The 22777-nt window shown below is 39.6% G+C and overlaps 1 pseudogene; it reads right to left on the reverse strand.

Annotated features, from left to right (window-relative positions):
• Positions 1-8795: 8795 nt before the first annotated feature.
• On the reverse strand, positions 8796-9615 carry LOC138988620 (olfactory receptor 7A17-like; annotated as a pseudogene).
• Between the last annotated feature and the right edge of the window lie 13162 nt (positions 9616-22777).

The following is a 22777-nucleotide window of genomic DNA, read 5'->3' on the forward strand; positions in this document are numbered from 1 at the left end:
AACAATGAAGCAAAACTAACAAATATATTGAAATGAAAGGACAGAAAAAAAAGAGAGAATAGATATGCAAAGTTAAATAGAGGTAGATGAAGAAGATTTATATACATTCAAGATTAACTGCAAGGGGAAAGGAACAATAGGAAAAGCAAAAAGAGGAATAATTGTAGAAAAACGTAATAGGTCTAAAAAATTAAAATTAAGGAAAACAAGGAAGAAGAAAGAAAATTTTTAAAAAAGGAAAACTTTACAGAACTGTGAAAACCCAACTTAGAGGCAGAGGTAGATAACAACAATAAAAAATGTGACGGAGGCAAAGATTAGATTTCATAGTGCCAATAAAATTGGTATCTACAGCAGAGGGGGATAAAAAGAAAAAAAGAAAAAAATACAAAATACTCTACAGAACAAGTGAAAACAAGAATAATAAATGTTTTTCTTGAGTCACTGCTGTCAGTGTCCTTTCCTCTCTGCGAGTCAGAGTCCACCTCGGTTCCCTCGGTGCCGGTCTCTGGAACTGCTGTTGGGGGCAGCTCAGATTCGAATCTGGTTCTACTCCTGTGTGTTCTTGCCTCCAATGTCCACAGCTATCAGAACTAGTGCATTTTCTTTTGTGGGAGGTCTCAAGGTCCTTTTATATATTCCATAGACACAGAGTCTGACTAGTTGTCATGTGGATTTAATCTGCAGCTTGTACAGCTGGTGGGAAGGTTTGAGGTCTTCTTCCTTAGACACACTGCCCCTGGGTTTCAATTATGGTTTTGTTTCCACCTCTGCATGTGGGTCGTCCACTGGGGTTTGCTCCTGAGGCTGCCCTGGAGGACTTGGGTCTACCCCAGTGAGAGCCAGGAGTGGAGGTGGTGTAGATGCTTGCATAGCAGGGGTTCTGGCAGCACCAGGTAACTCAGAGGAGTTGCTGGCTAAGGAAGCAGGAAATATAGTGCTCTAGAAGGGTATGGCAACTGGTATTAGCTAATACACTCCAGTGTTCTTGCCTTGAGACCTCCCCAACAGAGAAGCCTGGCAGGCCACAGTCCACAGGGTCGCAAAGTGTCTGACATGATCAAAACCACCCTGCATCTGTAGACGCAAGATTTTTTTTGGCTGTGACAGCTCTGCCCCAGTAAGGGTTGAGCATGAAGGTAGCACAGCTACTTGGCTTGTGGGGACCCTGGCAGCACCAAGTGTGCAGGGACATGGACTGCCTCCAGTTCAAGAATTAAGGCCCTATCATAGTCCTTTTGAGCCTCTTGTAGCTGGCAATCAGAAGGCCTCTTGGGCCAGTCTTTCTCCATAGTATCAACCCTTTAAGCACTTAGAGGGTTCCCCTGGCTGGGGTCCTACTCTGTAGATCGGGACATCAGACACTTAAAGGGCCACCTTGGGTGGGGTCCTACTCTGTAGTTCTGTGCATCAGTCACTTAAAAGAGTACCCTGGATGGGGTCCTACTCTGTAGTTCAGTGGGTCAGGCTCTCGATGGGCCAGCCTCTCTATTGTTCACCTCCTATACTGGCATGTGGGGAAAGAGAGGCTATGGTGATGGCTCCACCCCCTATGCTTGACTAGTAGTGTCGCCTTACTTCCATGGCTGCCTGGCTTTCCTCCACAGGCATTTCCCACCACAATCTCCTCCCTCACATCTGCTCGATCCATCTCTCTGCAGTCAATAGCAGCCCTTGCCCTAGAATTGCTCCACAATCCCTAAACTCCAGCTCCCAGCTGCTGTGCCTTCCAGGGGACCTGCATCCCTCTGCAGTGTATGTATGGCTGTGGCAAGAACTATATGATTCTCATTCCATTTAGGCTGCAACAGATCAGTTGTTTCACTTGTAGCCTTAAATGTTTCTCCTCTGACTCAGACAATTGTCCTGATTTGGGGATCAGACCCCTGCTTCAGTTCCCCAATTAGCCAAGGGCAGGTCCAGTCCAACTAACACTCCTATTTCCCCCCTAGTTCCTTCATCCTACCTAGTTTTGTTTGGTTGTATATATTCTTTCCCACCAGTCATGTACTCCTGTCCGCTCTCAATTGGTATTATGTGTGCACTTCTGTGTCTGAAAGTGTATTCCTGATATATCCATGGAGAGAGATGTACTCCACATCCACCTACTCCTCTGCCATCTTGTTCTCCCTAGAAGTTCTATTTTTAATTATTTTTAGAAAACTTCATACTGTTGTTTATAATGGCTGTACCAATATGCAATGTCACAAACAGGGCACAAAGATTCCCTTTTCTCCACATCCTCAAAATACTTATTATTTCCTGTCTCTTTGAAGGTGGCCATTCTAATAGGTGTCAAGTGGTATCTGATTGTGGTTTTGATCTGAATTTTCCTGGTAATTATTGATATTGACTTCTCAGGTTGCACTAGGTGTAAAGAGTCTGCCTGCCAAGGCAGGAGATGTAAGAGACCTAGGTTTGATCTCTGGGTTGGGAAGATCCCCTGGAGGAGGGCATGGCAACCCACTCCAGTATTTTTGCCTGGAGAATCCCATGGACAGAGGAGCCTGGTGGGCCACAGCCCATGGGGTCACAAAGAGTCAAACATGACTGAAACGACTTAGCACACATGCACTGATATTGAACATATTCTCATATGCCTGTTGGCCTCAGTGTATGTTTTTTTGGAAAACTGCCAATTCAGGCTTTCTGCCCATTTTTAATTACTATTTTTTTAATGTTAAGTTAAATGAGATCTTTCTATATTTTGGCTATCCACCCTTCTTCAGATATATCATTTGCAATTACCTTCTCTCACCTAGTAGCTCAACAGTAAAGTAACCACTTGCAATGCAGGAGACACAGGAGATGCAGGTTCAATCCCTGTGTTGAGAAGATCTTCTGCAGGAGGAAATGGCAACCGGCTCCAGTATTCTTGCCGGAAATCCCATGGACAGAGGAGCCTTGTGGGCTACAATCCATAGGGTCGCAGAGTCAAACACAACTAATCAGAAACACACAACACACACAGTAGCACACCTCTTCATTTTCTTGAAAGTTTTCTTCACCGTGCAAATTTGTTTATTTTTTATTTCATTTGCCTTGCCAAGAAATAGATCAAAAAATATTGTTCAGACAAGATTCAAAGAGCATACAGCCCATGTCTTCTAGGAGTTTTATACTTTCAGATTTTGCATATGTCTTTAATCTATTTTGAGTTCATTTTTGTACATGGTCTGATTTCTCAGTAGTCCAATTTCATTCTTTTGCATTTATCTGTCTAACTTTCCAACACCATTTACTGATAATGCTTTCTTTTCCTTATTGTACATTTTGTCTCCTTTGCCATAGACTAGCTGTCCATACCAGTGTGAGTTAATTTCTGGACCGTGTATTCTGTTTCATTGATCAATATGTCTGTTTTGAGCCAGAACCATACTGTTTTGATTATGTGACTTTGTAGTGTAGTTTGAAATCAAAGTGTGTGTTACCTCCAACTTTCTTCTTCTTTCTCAAGATTGCCTTAGCTATGTAGGGTCTTTTGTGTTTACACACAAATTTTAGAATTATATGGTCTGGTTCCAGCATATCTGATTGTGTGGTTCCAGGGCTAATACCAGGCTGCTGGTGTGGAGGTCTGGATTCTGGCACATGTAGTTGTACAGAGTTCCTAGGGAAACAGAACACAAACAGTTCTGTTGGCTTTAAAACCCAGGGATTATTGGGGTTGGTGAGGCCTACTAGATAGCAGAACCAAATCCTGGGGTGGCTGGATCTGAAGCTGAAGCTGACTGGTCTAGTTCACTGGCGGATAGGTAAAACTATTGTGCTAGAATGCTAGAGGGAGGGCTCCAAAATGGTGTTTGCCAGCAGCAGTGTCCTCATGTTAGAATGAGGTCCCCAATATGACTGTTGCTGGTGTCTATATCCTCAAGGCCAGTCCCAGGAGTTTCTTGACTATCTGAGAAGCTTGTCAAGTTAAGTATGTAGATCTGACCCAGTCTTTTCTCAAATAACTGTCTGCGCTGTCTCACAGATTCATTGGAAAAGACTCTGATGCTGGGAGGGATTGGGGGCAGAAGGAGAAGGGGACAACAGAGGATGAGATGGCTGGATGGCATCACCAACTCAATGGACATGAGTTTGAGTTAACTCCGGGAGTTGGTGATGGACAGGGAGGCCTGGCGTGCTGTGATCCATGGGGTCGCAAAGAGTCAGACACGACTGAGCAACTGAACTGAACTGAACTGTGCTGTCTCAAAGCAACTGAGATTTTTCATGCACCCTTTAAGAGGGAAATCTTTATTCGGTAGCCCTCTGACTCTTCAATATGCAAGCCCCACTGAACTCCAATGCCAGATGGTTTGAAGACTTGTCTTCCCAGTGTAGGACTCTTGGTCTGGGGATCCTGTTGTGGGGCTCAGACCCAGCACTCTTGGGGAGAACCTCTGAAGTTGTGATTATCTTCCTGTGTGAGTCTCCTCCTTGTAAATGAAATCTTGGATATATATTGCATTCCTTCCTTCTTACTCATTGTGCTGTGTTTTCTTCTTTATATCTTTAGTCATGAAAATCATTTTGGCTAGTCTTCTCATGGATAGTTCTCATCAATAGCTGCTCTGTGAATTATAGTTTTGGTTTTACCATGGGAGGAGATGAACTCAGGGTCATTCTTTTCTGCCATTTTAGCCACACCCCTCAAACCTCTTGATTTCAGCCAATGAGACCCATTTCAGGCTTCTGACCCGAGAATTGTAAGAGCATATATGTGTTTCCTTCCCATTTAAGTCACCACAGAGCATTGAGTAGAGTTCCTTGGATATACATATGCATATAGTTGATTCACTTCGCTGTATAGGGTTAGGGTTGGGGTTCACTGTACAGCAGAAATTAACTCAACATTGTGGAGTGACTCTGCCCCAATAAAAATTAAAAATATAAAGACATTTACCAAAAATAAGAAAAGATATATACACATATTTGCTTTCTATCACTAGTATGGTATTTAAAATTAGCATTGGGAATTGAATATAAACATTTAGCTAATAAAAGTTTGCTGAGGAAATTGATATTAAGTGTCTCAGTTCATTCATTCAGCTTCCCCTGTAAAGGCATTCAATGTCGTGACCCCCATCTTAAGCAGAAGAAGAAATCAAAAATTAATTTGGAGATATTCAGTCTCTTTAATCAGTAGAATATTTATCATGTACAAATGTAAATGTGATTTGGATTTCTCATTTTTGAGACATTAAGTAAAGAAAGTCATTAATCCTTTAAATTTATTTATACCATTTACTTTATTTTTTTTTTCCTAATTTTATTTTATTTTTAAACTTTACATAATTGTATTAGTTTTGCCAAATATCAAAATGAATCCACCACAGGTATACATGTGTGTGTAAATTTCTACACTCTTCTATTTCATGTTAATTTTTAGATTCATTTTTTTACATTTTAATCCTCTCCAAGTTTCCTTTAAAGACAAAATATGAGATCAGGAGTCTGTTTTTGTGTACAAATATGTGTGAGTATGTTTATTTGCAATAAAATTTATATAAAGGAATTTACATATACATGCACACAACTTTCTTTTGAATATTTTCTTTGGGCCTGAGAAAATATGTCTGCACATTTAATTTATTTCATATAATATTTGCCTGATGTTATGTTTACAGTACTACATGACATTTAGAAATAAGAAAATTTAGGCTCAGAAATGTTATATTTTTAAGAATCACATAAAAAGACTGAAATTTATTGAGGACGTTCTTGAATTATATACAAATGGAAACATGAAGTAGGTACTGTAATTTTGGTATGGCTCTTTTTATTTATTGAATTGTATGTTTTAATTATGTATAGTGTATATTGTGTCATACTTAAATTAAAGCCCAATACACTTTACAGAAGGGAAAATGTAACAATGAATGTACCAGAGTAATATCTAGAGGACTAGTAGGTGATTCAGACTGGGCAGTGATCGGAGGTATCTCTTCTACCTGGGAAGAAACAAATGGTATCCATATAGATACAGGAATGATATAGATAAATTAAATTCACATTTGATACTTTTTTTTTTCTAAAATAAAATATGAACCTAGGTACAAAAATATGATAAACTGATTGTAGAAAGAAGTGCAACCTGACCACACGTATTATTAACAAACCTTAGAAACAGATGTAAATTCTCCTAGCTCACTATTATACTCAAGAAGAGAGCAGTGGAGCTCCGATTATATATGTGTAATACATATCACATCATATATTATCATTTGGTAAGAAAGGAATTATATCATTTGCTCTTAGGATAGCTGGTTATGCAGCAACAGCTAACTGATACAATTAGCAAAGTGAATAGAAGTAAGAATGAAGACAATAATCTGCTGATTATTCTTGGTATTTTTCTTATATTTGAAGACAGTACTCTTGATTATTTTGTCATTTCAGATGGCTCTATTATAAAGTGCTTATGGTCACCAGAAGCAGTTGAAAGGACATGCATGTGTGTGTGGGAATACTAGTGCTCTTCATTCATGTGAATTGATAGGAATCCATGCTCTCCTGAGTCACTTTTTGGAAATAAACATGAAAAAATTCCTGTGCATAATGGAAACATATAATTGGTGACATTGATAATGTTCATCCACCATCACTTTAGTGTTCATGAAAAAGTGTAGGAGAGGGGACATATTTCCCTTATAGCAATAGAAGGACTCATACTATAGGCAGCATTAAACATTTTGAAGTGGTAAAAAGATAATACATCAATAAAACTAAAAAGTGCCAATCAAATTTCCACACATATATAAAAGCCCTATTCTATGGACAACAGTTCTCCATATTCTGGGCTTCCCAAGTGGCTCAGTGGTGAAGAATGTACCTGCTAAGCAGGAGACGTAGATTGGGAAGATCCCCTGGAGAAGGAAATGGCAACCCACTCCAGCATTCTTGCCTGGGAAATCTCACGGATAGAGGAGCCTGGCAGGCTACAGTCCATGGGGTCACAAAAGAGTTGGACACAACTAACTAACACCCAAACAAGAGTTGGGCACAACTAACTAACACCCAAACAACTAACACCCAAACACAACTAACCAACACCCAAAACGTCCATATTCCAGTGAATAAATGTACAGTATGAAAAATAAATATTTTGCAAAATAGCTCAGTATATGATTTAAAAATCTTCATCTTTTTTAAGGTCATCTATGAATCTAAGGTCATATTAGGTCAGTATATTTATTAAAGTTTATCTTATAATAAATACTCCTCTTGAAGAAATGTATTTGATAATAATTTTGCCAGTGACTAAAGTTAGCATTTTGGACACTGAATTAAGAAAAAGAAAAAAAAGAGTATCAGAACTCTAATGAGGAGAATAATACCAAGTGGCCAGCTTTAACACATTTCAGTTCAGTTCAGTTCAGTCGCTCAGTTGTGTCTGACTCTTTGTTACCCCATGAATCACAGCACGCCAGGCCTCTCTGTCCATCACCAGCTCCCGGAGTTCACCCAGACTCACGTCCATCGAGTCTGTGATGCCATCCAGCCATCTCATCCTCTGTCGTCCCCTTCTCCTCTTGCCCCCAATCCCTCCCAGCATCAGAGTCTTTTCCAATGAGTCAACTCTTCGCATGAGGTGGTCAAAGTACTGGAGTTTCAGCTTTAGCATCATCCCTTCCAAAGAAATCCCAGGGCTGATCTCCTTCAGAATGGACTGGTTGGATCTCCTTGCAGTCCAAGGGACTCTCAAGATTCTTCTCCAACACCACAGTTCAAAAGCATCAATTCTTCAGCGCTCAGCCTTCTTCACAGTCCAACTCTCACATCCATACATGACCACAGGAAAAACCATAGCCTTGACTAGACGAACCTTTGTTGGCAAGGTAATGTCTCTGCTTTTCAATATGCTATCTAGGTTGGTCATAACTTTCCTTCCAAGGAGTAAGCATCTTTTAATTTCATGGCTGTAGTCACCATCTGCAGTGATTTTGGAGCCCCCCAAAATAAAGTCTGACACTGTTTCCACTGTTTCCCCATCTATTTCCCATGAAGTGATGGGACCAGATGCCATGATCTTTGTTTTCTGAACGTTGAGCTTTAAGCCAACTTTTTCACTCTCCACTTTCACTTTCATCAAGAGGCTTTTGAGTTCCTCTTCACTTTCTGCCATAAGGGTGGTGTCATCTGCATATCTGAGGTTATTGATATTTCTCCCTGCAATCTTGATTCCAGCTTGTGCTTCTTCCAGTCCAGTGTTTCTCATGATGTACTCTGAATATAAGTTAAATAAGCAAGGTGACAATATACAGCCTTGACGTACAATCGACATTGTAAGTAGGATTAGTTAAGGTAGAGCTATAGAAAGAAATGTTAGATAAAAAGGCAAAAAGTGGTCTCAGATTTTCCTCCATTATTAACTTATATAAATTGCTTTCATCATCAGTTGTACCTTTTTTCATCAGAGTACTATAATGTATGACAATTCCAGTAGTAAAACAACAGAAAAAGTATTTAATATGATGTATATAATATGAAATATTCTAAAATGTTTCATTCGGTAAATAGGGATTTCCAAATATTTCTGAGCCATGGTTGAAACTAAATTTGGGAAAACATGAAAACAACAATGAGCAAAGCTGTTGGATATCAGAGAGCAGAAAGGTTGATAAAGTCAGTTATTTAAACCTGATAAAGAAGTTGAGGTCAAGGAAAAAACATTAGGAAATAAATAGAGAAAAATATTACTTTAACAATCTGATTAAATATTCAAAATTTCTGACTCCGGGGCTTTGTCTTCTGCTATCATGTGCATTTCCTCAGTATTCTGACAATTGATCATTTTGTAGTTTGCTTCACAAAGAGTGCTTTCAGAGCCCTCTTTATATCTTTATTTCTCAGACTGTAGATGAAGGGGTTCAGCATGGGTGTGACCACAGTGTACATCACTGAGGCAGTTGCACTTGATCGTGAGCTGTGGGTCCTAGGAGAGCTAAGGTACACCCCTAGCATTGTACAATAAAATAAGGAAACAACTGAGAGGTGAGACGCACAGGTAGAGAATGCTTTATACTTCCCCTGAAGTGATGAGATTCCACGTATGCAAGAAACTATCTTAGAGTAAGAGTAAAGGACACCAGTGAAAGGACCACCACCCATCAGGACAGCTGCAAAATACATCACCATGTTATTAAGAAAGGTGTCAGAACAGGCAAGTTGGATCATTTGATTGAGTTCACAAAAAAAGTGGGGGATTTTCAAGTTTGTGCAGAAGGATAGTCACAATACCATTAAGCTTTGTAACAAGGAATTCAGGAGACATATGATCCAGGACATTAGAACCAGAAGTGCACAGAGCCGGGGGTTCATGATGACTGTGTAGTGCAGGGGGTGGCAGATAGCCACAAAGCAGTCATAGGCCATCACGGTCAGGAGAAAAATGTCCAACACTGCAGAGAGGGTGAAAAAATAAATCTGTGTGATGCAGCCTTCATAGGTTATAGCTTTATTCTGGGTTTGGATGTTCCACAGCATCTTTGGGATGGTGGTAGAGGTGAAACAGATGTCCACAAAGGACAGGTTGGAGAGGAAGAAGTACATAGGGGTGTGGAGGTTGGGGTCTGAACTGACGGCTAAGATAATGAGCAGGTTTCCAAACACAGTGAGCAGGTACATGGATAAGAAAAGCCCAAATATGAGAGGCTGCACTTCTGGTTGCTCTGAAAATCTCAGAAGAAGAAATCCTGACATCCATGTGTCATTGCCTGGTTGCATATGATGGAAGTAACTTCTAGGAAAGAAGGAAATAACATGACTAATACAAATATGTGAGGGTGTGTGTGCTAAGTTGCTTCAGTTGTGTCTGACTCTTTGTAACACTATGGACTATACCCTGCCAGGCTCCTCTGTCCATGGAATTCTCCAGGCAAGGATACTCGAGTGGATTCCATGCCCTTCTCCAAGGGATCTTCCCAACCTATGGATCAAACCTGTGATTCCTGCATTTCAGGCAGATTCTTTACTGCTGAGTCACCTGGGAAGCACCAATATTCACACAAACTTGCGTTCTTCACATATTCTAAATTATATAATGTATACTTTGCAGTCAATAAATTAATTTTTGTGTCTCTTTTGCTGTCTCGCATACAGGGTTATCGTTACCATCTTTCTAAATTCCATATATATTCATTAGTATACTGTATTGTTGTTTTTATTTCTGGCTTACTTCACTGTGTATAATAGGCTCCAGTTTCATCCACCTCATTAGAACTGATTCAAAATCGCCAGTCCAGGTTCGATACAGGATGCTTGGGGCTGGTGCACTGAGATGACTCAGAGGGATGGTATGGGGAGGGTGGTGGGAGGGGGGTTCAGGATGGGGAACATGCGTACACCTGTGGTGGATTCATGTTGATGTGTGGCAGAACCAATACAATATTGTAAAGTAAAAAAAAAATTAAAAAAAATATAAAATTAATTTTTGTATTTGTTGTATGGATCTGATTTTCTTTAATGAATCCCCCTGTACCATTTCTGATATGAAATTGCTTTCCCAATCAGCTTTTTCCCTAAGAGGGCAGGATGAATTTTACAGTTTTAATGAGAAACCCATCTATTTCAGGAATGTAAATTGTAGTATGACCATATTTTCACCACTGCCTAGGCAATGAATATAAGATGTTGAAAAGCAACACTCCCTACAAGTCACTGATCGAAAAATATATATGCAAACTTAAGATTATCTATCACTTCTGATGGGGACAAGTGGTATGATGAGAAAGAAAGCAAGCATAAAGGAGAGTACAGTATTCTATTTTTCATGTGCTTTGGGTAAGACTGGCAAACATGGTGACACATGAATCATAACCTCTAGTAAGAATGGGAGGGAGATGCAAAGGTATGTGTGTAAGTGTGTACCCAGCAGACAGAATGGCAAGGACTCAAATAAATGACATCAGAACTGAAAGAGGAGATGTTATAAGTGATACTGAAATGGAGGAGAGCCTTATGGTCTTCACCTTCACCTTGTGTTCCACCTTGTCTTCTGTGTGTAGAAAAACTTCAGCTGGAGAAGAACTTAGAGCAGTGAGAAAATGCAGAAACAAAGGAAACCAGTCCAACAGACTAAATAATAGGGGTTTAGTCATTAAGCACAATAAGTCAAGGGCCTTTAGTTCCTGAGAATGGCATTGAAACATGTAAAATATCATGTATGAAACGAGATGCCAGTCCAGGTTCAATGCACGATACTGGATGCTTGGGGCTAGTGCACTGGGACGACCCAGAGGGATGGTATGGGGAGGGAGGAGGGTTCAGGATGGGGAGCACATGTATACCTGTGATGGATTCATTTTGATATTTGGCAAAACTAATACAATTATGTAAAGTTTAAAAATAAAATTAAATTAAAAAAAAGATTTATAGATAAAAAAAAAAAAAAAAAAAGGTTTGTAGATAATATTCTGAGCTATATCCTGTGAGTTGTCTTATAGATACTGAAACCCTCATCAGGTGAAAGAAGTTAACTACATGAGGACCAGACTGTAGCCATGACATAAAAGCTGCCACAATTCCAAGAACTGGCCTCAAGGACATGGGAACAGACTGACCCTGGAAATGAAGATTAACTGAGCAATATTTTAAGAAAACATGAAACGTCTTTACCTATCAGCCTGGGAAAAAGACTGGGATTAAGAACTGTTATGATGGTTAAGGTTGGAACTTTTAAACTAGTAGCAAAGACAGTACTCTAATTTTGCTAGCATAAACATAAAGTATTAAACAACCCAAAGAGAGCTATAAATATCACAAGTACAGATATTCTTTGGGCTTCCCAGGTGGTGCTAGATTGCAAAGAATCCACTGGCCAAAGCAGAATACACCAGAGATGTGACTTTGATCCCTGGGTCGATCCCCTGGAGAAGGAAATGACAACATGGACAGAGGAGCTTGGTGGGCTACAGTCCATGAAGTCGCAAAATGAGTCAGACACAACTGAACACACACACACACTGCCTCACTGATATGCTTTACCCCAGGGATACTCAGTCTCAGGGCTATTAATTTTCTGAACCAGATCATTCTCTTTTATGCTCTGTCTTGTAGATTGAAAGATGTTTACAGCATCCATGGTCTCCATCTTCCCTCCTCCAGGTTGACAGCCAAAAATGTCCCAGAACATTGTTCAATGTGTCCTCAGGGGGAAAATCACCCCTGATAGGAATCAATGTGAATTTAACAATTTCAACATCTTTTTCTAGCACTGATATAATAGTAATTTCATGATAAAGACTGTGAAATATGGTCAAAGATGTAAATAGCATTGCTGCACTGTAAATTTTATGTGACTACTATAATAGATACATTAATTAATTTATCAAGCAAATAAATAGATACAGTAATCTATTGCCTCTGGCTTGAATTGAATTGGCTTCCATTCTCTCTGACCTTATGTGTAGTCAGCTGGGTTGTTTGACTCACCTGGATGGGAACTCTGAGAGGATGGTCTCCAACAGGGACATCTGAATTCTCCCTTGGATGGTTGGTGATGGAGACAAAACAGCAGGAATGAGTGAAGCTACAGCCCCCAACAAGAATTAGGACTCCAAACAAAGACGGAAAAGGGCCCTTCCAGCCCAAGTTTACACATGCTGACAGACTGCAAATGTGGATATATTTATAACTCCCTATATCTGCTAATTAGGCATGTTTCTCTCTGTTATTTCAGACTCTAAACCTCATAATTCCCCTGTGGAAAACTGTTAAGGAAGGAAGGAAAATTTCCTTAATGATTCTCAATTCACAAGAGAGCAGGGTAGAAGTCAAGTGAATCCATTTCTGTTCTCTGTTTTTCACTCCTCCATGAAGTAGCCTTCCTTTCAGATCTCTAAATCTCCTAGCACCTTATCTCAACTCTGAGTTAGAGTTTTCTCCAAATCTAAGACTGAGGAACCTGTCTGGATCAGGTCTCTTGCATCTTCAAATCACTGACCTGTGGTGGAGGCACAGGCCCTGAATCCTATGAATATTTCTATTCTCCTTTCAACAAAGAGTGTGTGTTGGGGATGGGGAGGGGCGGTGGGGACTGAGCTCTTTTGGTAATAAAGGTTGGGCATGAAGTACATTGTCTTCATTACACGTGGGATTTTTATACTTACATCTGTAGTTCAGAGGGATTTTATACTTATATCTGTAGTTCAGAGATGTCATTTTAGTTCACTATAAACCATTTGTTAATGATGAGAGATATGTTTAATTATTTGTTTATTTTACTAAAACCTGAGCTTAATACCGAATATGGATTGTTTGATTGAGTATTTACAATCATCTCATCTATGAGGAAGTACATTTTCAGAACTTTATTCTCCCCTGCAGAAATGGGGCTTGAAGGTCTTTAGTGAACTGGGCAATGTTATCATCTGAGTATGTGATGGCTATTGATTGTAAATCCATCAGGATACTTCTAGTTTTCAAACTAGACCAGTGGTTCTCAACTAGAAATGTTTTCCCCTTGAATGTCAGATAATGTCTGAAATGATGCTGCTAAACATCTAAAATCCATGGGAAAGAACCCCCAGAATAACATCTGTCACATTACAGTTGATCCCCTTCACCCATTTTGTTCACCCACTCCAGTTCACTCATCCTCTGATAACCAACAAGATTTTCTCTGTATCTACGAGTTTTTTGTTTGTTTGTTTGTTTTAAATTCCATACATAAGTGCAATCATATAAGTGAAACCATACAGTATCTGTCTTTCTCTGCCTGACTTATTTCATATGGCATAATACTCACGAGGTCCATCCATGTTGTCTCAAATGGCAATGGCTCCTTTTTCATAGCTGAGTAGTATTTCCTTGTGTGAGTGCATGTAATATTCCACTGTGTGTATCTCATATATATTTTTATCCATTAATGTATTGATAGATAAGTAGCTTCCATATCTTGCCTATGGTAAATAAAGTTGCAATGAACATAGGGATGTATACATCTTTTCAAATACATTTTTATTTTCTTCCAATAAAATACTCAAAGTGGACTATGTGGGTCTACTTACATTTTTTTTTTTTGAGTGATATCCATAGTTTTTATAGTGGCTGCACTTATATATGATGAATTCCCCAAAACAGAGTATAAGGGTCTCCTTTGCTCCACATCCTCATCAGTACTTGTGATTTCTTGTCTTTTGATAGTAGCTATTCTAACACAGGGCTTTCCTGGTGGCTCAGCTGATAAATAATCTACCTTCAATGCCAGGGAGCTGGGTTTGATTCCTGGGTTGGGAAGATCTTCTAGAGAAGGGAAAGGCTACCCACTGTAGTAGCAGTAGTAGTAGCAGTAGTGGTAGATTCTAACACATCTGAGGTGATATCTCATTGTGATTTTGATTTGTATTTCTCTAATAAATAGTGATGTTCAAACATCATTTTCTATCACTGTTTCCTTCTGTGTATTCTGTTAGAAAACTGTTTGAATCATGTGCCCTTCTTATATCAGGCTTACTTAAATCAACCTATAATTATAATAGTTTATTTTATGTTGCTAACAGTCTAAGTTTGAATGTTTTCCTAAAATTGTATATTTTCATTTGCTTCCATGTTGTATGTTTTCAATGTCACATTTTACATGTCTTATTTTGTATGTTTTTAACTAATTGTTTTAGTTGCAGTAATTTCTACTAATCTTTTAACTTTCATACTAGCTTATTGGTAATTAATCCATTACTTTTATTACATATTTACTTTTACCATTGAGATCTATACTTTAATATGTTTGTTGCCATTGTTGTTCTTAATATTGATCTTTCTTTCCAGCTTAAGGAAGTCCCTTTACCATTTTTTGTTAGGACTGCCTAGTGATGACGAACACTTTAAGTTTTTACTTATCTCTAAAATTCTTTTGACTCTCCAATTCTGAATAAAAACATTGCTGGGTAGAGTATTTTTAGTTTGATGTTTCTTTCTTTTTTTCTCTCTCTTTTTCACCTCTTTGAGTATATCATGTGACTCCCTTCAGTTCAGTTCCGTTCAGTCGCTCAGTCATGTCCGACTCTTTGCGACCTCATGAATCACAGCATGCCAGGCCTCCCTGTCCATCACCAACTCCTGGAATTCACTCAAACTCACATCCATCGAGTCGGTGATGCCATCCAGACATCTCATCCTCTGTCGTCCCCTTTTCCTCCTGCCCCCAATCCCTCCCAGGATCAGAGACGTTTCCAATGAGTCAACTCTTCACGTGAGGTGGCCAAAGTAATGGAGTTTCAGCTTTAGCATCATCCCTTCCAAAGAAATCCCAGGGCTGATCTCCTTCAGAATGGACTGGTTGGATCTCCTTGCAGTCCAAGGGACTCTCAAGAGTCTTCTCCAACACCACAGCTCAAAAGCATCAATTCTTTGGCACTCAGCTTTCTTCACAGTCCAACTCTCACATCCATACATGACAACTGGAAAAACCATAGCCTTGACTAGACGGACCTTTGTTGGCAAAGTAATATCCCTGCTTTTAAATATGCTATCTAGGTTGGTCATAATTTTCTTTCCAAGGAGTAAGCGTCTTTTAATTTAATGGCTGTAGTCACCATCTGCAGTGATTTTGGAGCCCCCCAAAATAAAGTCTGGCACTGTTTCCCCTGTTTCCCCATCTATTTCCCATGAAGTGATGGGACCAGATACCATGATCTTAGTCTTCTGAATGTTGAGCTTTAAGCCAACTTTTTCACTCTCCTCTTTCACTTTCCTCAAGAGGCTTTTGAGTTCCTCTTCACTTTCGGCCATAAGGGTGGGGCCATCTGCATATCTGAGGTTAGTTATATTTCCCCCGGACAATCTTGATTCCATCGTGTGCTTCCTCCGGCCCAGCATTTCTCTAGATGTACTCTGCATAGAAGTTAAATAAGCAGGGTGACAATATACAGCCTTGACGAACTCCTTTTCCTATTTGGAACCAGTCTGTTGTTCCATGTCCAGTTCTAACTGTTGCTTCCTGACCTGCATATAGGTTTCTCAAGAGGCAGGTCAGCTGGTCTGGTTTTCCCATCTCTTGAAGAATTTTCCATAGTTTATTGTGATCCACACAGTCAAAGGCTTTGGCATAGTCAATGAAGCAGAAATAGATGTTTTTCTGGCACTCTCTTGCTTTTTAGATGATACAGCAGATGTTGGCAATTTGATCTCTGGTTCCTCTGCCTTTTCTAAAACCAGCTTGAACATCTGGAAGTTCATGGTTCATGTATTGCTGAAGCCTGGCTTGGAGAATTTTGAGCATTACTTTACTATTGTGTGAGATGAGTGCAATTGTGTGGTAGTTTGAACATTCTTTGGCATTGCCTTTCTTTGGGATTGGAATGAAAACTGACCTTTCCGAGTCCTGTGGCCACTGCTGAGTTTTCCAACTTTGCTGGCATATTGAGTGCAGCACTTTTACAGCATCCTATTTCAGGATTTGAAATAGCTCCACTGGAATTCCATCACCTCCACTAGCTTTGTTCGTAGTGATGCTTTCTAAGGCCCACTTGACTTCTAATTCCAGGATTTCTGGCTCTAGGTGAGTGATCACACCATAGTGATTATCTTGGTTGTGACTCCCTTATGGCTTGCAAAATTTATTTTGAGAAATCTCTTAATATACTAGGAGTACCCTCGTATGTAGTAAGTTGTTTTCCCCTTGGTGCTTTTAAAATTCTATGCTAAGTTTTGTTGTTTTAATCATAATGTGTCTTGCTCTTGATCAATTTGAGTTTTTGTTTCACAGTCTCTCAGCATCTCTAAGCTAGAATAATTTTCAGCAATTATTCTTTTAAATAAGTTTTCTGTCCCTCTCTCTTGCATTCTCTCTCTTCTTGTTCTGGGATCCCTGTAATGCAAATATCATTCCAATTAATGTTGCTTCAGGTATGTCCTAAACTGTCTTCATTTTATTTTTTTCTCTGCCTTTTTAGCTGTCCTGTTTGGCTGAGTTCCACTACCCTGTCTTCTGAGTTGCTGATCTGTTCTTATGCATCATCTGGTCTGCTGTTAAACCTCTCTAGTGTATTTTTTAGTTCAGTTATTGTGTCCTTCAGTTCTGTGACTTCTATTTGGTGCCAGTGTTGGAGGTGGTTCCAAGCAAGCCCTATCTGTGCCAAAGGGAGGGACCACTGTCAATACATGTTTTTAGACTAGTTGGAAGATAGATTGTCAGGTGGCAGTTATTTAAATATTACAATTATTTACAGTTCTGTGGGTACGTGATGAAAACCCCTGCTGGCCTACTGATGAAACACAGTAGGTGTACTCTTGACTAGTTGCAAAAATTGGAGATCCAGATGAGTGTATAAACTCCTTCTGAGGGGTACCTGTGAGATACATTGAGGCCAAAGAAGAGCACTGAGATGCCATCCCCCAGCTTTGTCTCCCATGAGCTCCTCTATAGCCTTTAGATACTGAAACATGCAACTCAGGCTAAAGCTCCAGCACAAGTGAATAGGCCTTTTCAAGGAAGACTTGGAAAAGTGTTTCAGGCAACTTTGTATGTTGTGCCTTGAGGGTGGTAGCCTGCTCAGAACTGTTTCTCTGACTATTTCAGTCCTGTGGCCCTCCAAACAGTGGTTGCCTGGCCACAAGTGCTGGGTGCTTGAGGGGCATCTCCTGTGTGTATTGTGTTTGCCTGATGGACACAATGGGCTGTAGGGGAGTCTAGGTCTGGTGTGAGTGAACCAGCTATATGGGGGAGGGGGTAGGAACATAGGGCAAGCTCACATGAATCAGGGCCATGGATAAGTGCATAGTAGTAGTAGTGTTAGTCATTCAATCATGCCCAACTCTTTACAAACCCATAGACTGTAGCCTGCCAGGTTCCTCTGTCCATGGGATGCTCCAGGCAAGAAATACTGGAGTGGGTTACCATTCCCTTCTCCAGGGGATCTTCCCCACTCAGGGATCAAACATAAGTCTCCTGCATTGCAGGAAAATTCTTTACTATCTGAGCCACCAGGGAAGCCTGGATGAGCACATGAGTGAGTGAAAGTTGCTCAATCATGTCCAACTCATTGCAACCCAATGGACTGTACGGCCCATGGAATTCTCCAGGCCAGAATACTGGAGTGGGTAGCCTTTCCCTTCTCCAGGGAATCTTCCCAACCCAGGGATCGAACCCAGGTCTTCCACATTACAGGCGGATTCTTTACCAGATGAGCCACAAGGGAAGCCCAAGAATACTGGAATGGGTAGCCTATCACTTCTCCAGGGAATCTTCCCGACCCAGGAATCGAACCAGGGTCTCCTGTATTGCAGGCAGATGAGCACATGAGAGGGGAAAATTCTCTGGTGTCAGTTAGGCTGCCAGGGATTCTAGATCAGGGCAAGAGTTTAGCTGCATCAGGGCCTAGAAAGGCAAAAAGTGCAGGAGAAGCATTCTGGCTTCATTTGGGCTGCAGAAGAATCAGGTTAATCTCACTGGCTGCAGTGGGGATGTGAGTAGCCTTGGTGAGTAATCCTTATAAGGGTACAGGGTCATGGGAGAGCCCATAGTTGAAGAAAGCCCACTGGACATAGCAGGGGCATGGAATAGTGTGGGTGTGGGGCAAACCCTCCACTTCCATGTGGCAAGAAGAACACAAGTTCCCAGAAAGCTTGTTGGCCTCAAGAGGGGAAGGGAACACATGGTTGTTGGGCATTCTTTTTTTTTGGTTGTTGGGCATTCTTGTGGACACTTGGAAGGTTGAGCTCATGTTAATAGTGGCACACACTAATGACAACACTAACAAGGTGGATTGAGAGCAAAAAATGATCACTTCCAATGTCCCTGTTCTCAGAGAAAATATCAGTAAGCCCCTGCACCCTAAGCAGAAGCCTTAATTAACTAATGAATCTTCTCTATATATGTTCTAGGTGCTTTTTAAAACTGCTGCTTTTATGCTGCTCCTGGGGTAAGTGAATCTGCACATGAGCTGTGTAAGAACACTTTCCCTTCCATACTGACTTTGGGGTTTCCTGGAAAGAAGCACCACTGATTTCCAATGCCATGCTTTTTGGTGACTTGAGACCTTTCTGTGTAGGTCCCAAGAATGGGCATGCTTGATGTCAGGTGTAAACCCATTGTCCATCAAGGAAAATATCTGTAAGCATGAGATCCTGCCCACCTGTAGGTCACCAATGGCAGGGGTGGGGTTTTTGAAGAGACCACTTCTCTGCTTCTCCTACGATCTTGATGAAGCCTTATTAGCTTTGTTATGGAGAAGATGTTCACTTAGTTTTCAGGTTTACTTCGGGAAAAAATTGACCCATACATAATTGGAGATTTGGTGCATCTGTGGTTTGAGGTGAGTGAGTGTAGGATCTTCCTATTCTGCCACCTTGAACCACAACCCCAGAATTTGACATTAGTCCCTGGGAGTAATTGAACTTCTGACATCTAGAACTGTAAAAGCATATATTTGTTTGTTGTTGTTGTTGTTGTTTTTAGGAAACTGAAGTTGGATTTTTTATATAATAGCAATAGGAAATGGTTATAGACATTTATTCTATATAATGTAGTTGCAATGTATGTATGCTCAGTTGTGTCCGATTCTGCGACCCATGGACTGTAGCCTGCCAGGTTCCTCTGTCCATGGAACTCTCCAGGCAAGAATACTGGAGTGGATTGCCATTTCCTCCTCCAGAGTATCTTCCCAACCCAGGGATCAAACTCAAGTCTCTTGTACCTCCTACATTGACAGGCAGATTCTTTGCCCCTAGGGCTACTTGGGAAGACTCTAAATTTTTTAAAAATTTATTTTAATTGGAGGCTAATTACTTTACAATATTGTGTGGTTTTTGCCATACATTCACGTGAACCAGCCATGGGTGTACATGTGTTCCCCATTGACTTTCCATTCATTACTTGGCCTACTGTGAGTAATAAGAACATTTTATGATAAAAACTCACACCAAGGAGAAACAAATTTTTAATCAATATGAAGATATTCTGGCCTATTAGTGAATTCCTCATTGCATAAATCTAAATGTTGTCTATAATGACATTGAACTTAAGAAAGGAAAAGTAATCCATTATGAAAGTGGAGTCACCCATTTTACTTTAAATTTTTGGCCTATACATCAATATTTTTAAAATCATGTTAATTTAAATATTCATTACTTTCATTTCTGTTCTGTCCAACTTTCTCTCAAGCTTCTTTTCAACATAAAAAATGGAATCATAATTGTGTTTTTGTGTTTATATGTATTTGTATGATTGTACTTATTTTAAAGAAAGAAGTATGCAAACACACACACTGTCACATTACCTTTGAAACATTTTCTTTGCATAAAAATGAATTTCCACATGTTTCATTTATTTCTCAGGGTATCCATATGAAGTTATATTTAATATTCCAAATTGAATTTATAAATAAGGAATTGAGCCTCAGGAAGCTTAAAATTTTCACAATTATATAACAAAGCATTTAAAGCTATGTGCACTGTCAAATTACACATAAATGGAAATATGCAATGTGTTCTCTTAATTTTTGTCTAAGTCCTTTAATTCACCAAATTGTACACTTTAAATATACATTTTATTGTGTGTAATTATACTCTGATAATTTAATTAAATGGAAAAAACTCTAGTGGTGCGTGGCTAGGGGCTGGTCTAGAACATAGGCAGTAGTTTCTCCCTTAACAGGGAGGAAGAAATGTCTTCTAAATGGGAAGAAAGCCAAGCCTCATTTAGGGATGTAGAAACAGTTATTAAATTTAAGTAATTCACATGATAAACTCATTTTTTTTTTTTGCAAATAGAAGTTTATCCTAGATAAAGAAACACAGAAAGCTCATCATACATTGATCGAAGACAGAAAAGCACCACAGACTTACTAACATCGTGGATGAGGCTTAGAAACTTAATGTAGAGACTGACAACAGACTACACCTTTATAAGGAGCACAAATAAGTCAGTACAACTCCCTAGCAAATAAGTTCATCTAAAAAAAGGTAATAAGGTATCTCAACTTGACATAAAATAGCTTGTTATGCAGGATTATTAACTGATAAAATAATTCATATAAACAGAGCTGAGGGCAATTATAACTTGAAGCTTTTAATTTTTGGCATATGTTCTGACATTTGAAGAGAACATCCATGGTCATTCTGTTATTCAATTTATTTCAGACAACTGTAGTAATAAGTGACTACCTTGAGATTACCTTCTAGGTCACAAGGAGAGGTGGACAGATTTGCATATTTGTGCAGAAACACTGGTGGCCCTGAATCACATGACTGGGCAAGATATCAAGCTGTCTTGCAGATCATCCTCTGATCATGAAGCATGAAGAGACTCCTGAGCATGAAGAAGATGGGAAATGGATGAACTGATATTGTTCATCCACCATCCCTTTTGTATTTATGACAAATCTCAGGAAATGGGGGATTTTTGTAAAATAATAGGAGATATTATATTTGTAGGTAGCATTAACAGTTCAAGGAGAAAAAGGAAGATAACCAAGCCTTCATCTCAATGAATGTGTCTCCTAACCTATGGTCATCAGTGTTTCATGCTTTAATAAACAAATGTAGAGCATGATAAAGAAATATTATGCATATTAACAAAATACTTGGTTTGACATTTTAGTTCCTCATTTTTATGGTTTTCTCTGACACTAAGCTTTTATTGAAAGTAGTCTCAGTAGGGAGGTCCTAGATCCCCAAGCTGCAAGAGGAAATAAACTGCAAGTGGAAGTTTTTTTTTTCTTTTTCTTTTCTCTTCTAATCCTGTGTTGCCATGGAGACACCTGTTTCCACCAGAACTTAACTTCATCTCAAACCTTGAGCTGACCAATGTGTTTTTCTCATGGAAATGTATTTCTTAAGCTATGTTAATAAACTGAGTATTTGCTTGGAAATCTACCCTTCTTCAAGATTCATGTGAATTGTTTCATCGATATGAATAAAATAAAATAAAAATTCTGGGTGAGCCCAGGATGATGCACAAGGATGACTCACCTTGTGTGAATGCTATCTCAAAATGCATGTTTTAAATGAGGGGCCTAGTGCAACTCTCTCAGTTTTGAGGCTTTCCTTTCTCTAGTTAGTAGCTTGCTTATAGGTATATAACTCCTTGCTAAAAACTAGCAATGGGGCACTTTCTGTCCCCTTCTTATGTCTATGTCAGAAACTTTCTCCATCTCTTTTATACTTTAATAAAACTTTATTACAGAAAGAAAAAACAAAAACACCTCTGAGTAATTAAGCCTTGTCTCTGGCCCCAGACTGAATTCAACTCCTCTGGAGGCCATGGATCCTGGCATTGTCATGTCTGGTAGCAGCAACCTTTCATTATTAGGTCAATTTAATCCCACTTATCTTTCCATGTAGTCACAACTTGGAGATACATATTTGATAATTTTTACAGTGACTATGTTGGTACAGTCAAAGCTATGGTTTTTCCAGTAGTCATGTACAGATGTGAGATTTGGACCATAAAGAAGACTGGATGCAGTCTTATGGACTCTGTGGGAGAGGGAGAGGGTGGGAAGATTTGGGAGAATGGCACTGAAACACATAAAATATCATGTAAGAAACGAGTTGCCAGTCCAGGTTCGATGCAGGATACTGGATGCTTGGGGCTAGTGCACTGGGACGACCCAGAGGGATGGTACGGGGAGGGAGGAGGGAGGAGGGTTTAGGATGGGGAACACATGTATACCTGTGGCGGATTCATTTTGATATTTGGCAAAACTAATACAATTATGTAAAGTTTAAAAATAAAATAAAATTAAAAAAAAAAGGCTGGATGCCGAAGGATTGATGCTGTTGAACCATGGTGCTGGAGAAGACTCTTGAGAGTTCCTTGGACAACAAGAAGATCAAACCAATCAACCCT

Source organism: Bos mutus, chromosome 7 (genome assembly GCF_027580195.1).
Source record: "Bos mutus isolate GX-2022 chromosome 7, NWIPB_WYAK_1.1, whole genome shotgun sequence".
NCBI lineage: Eukaryota > Metazoa > Chordata > Mammalia > Artiodactyla > Bovidae > Bos > Bos mutus.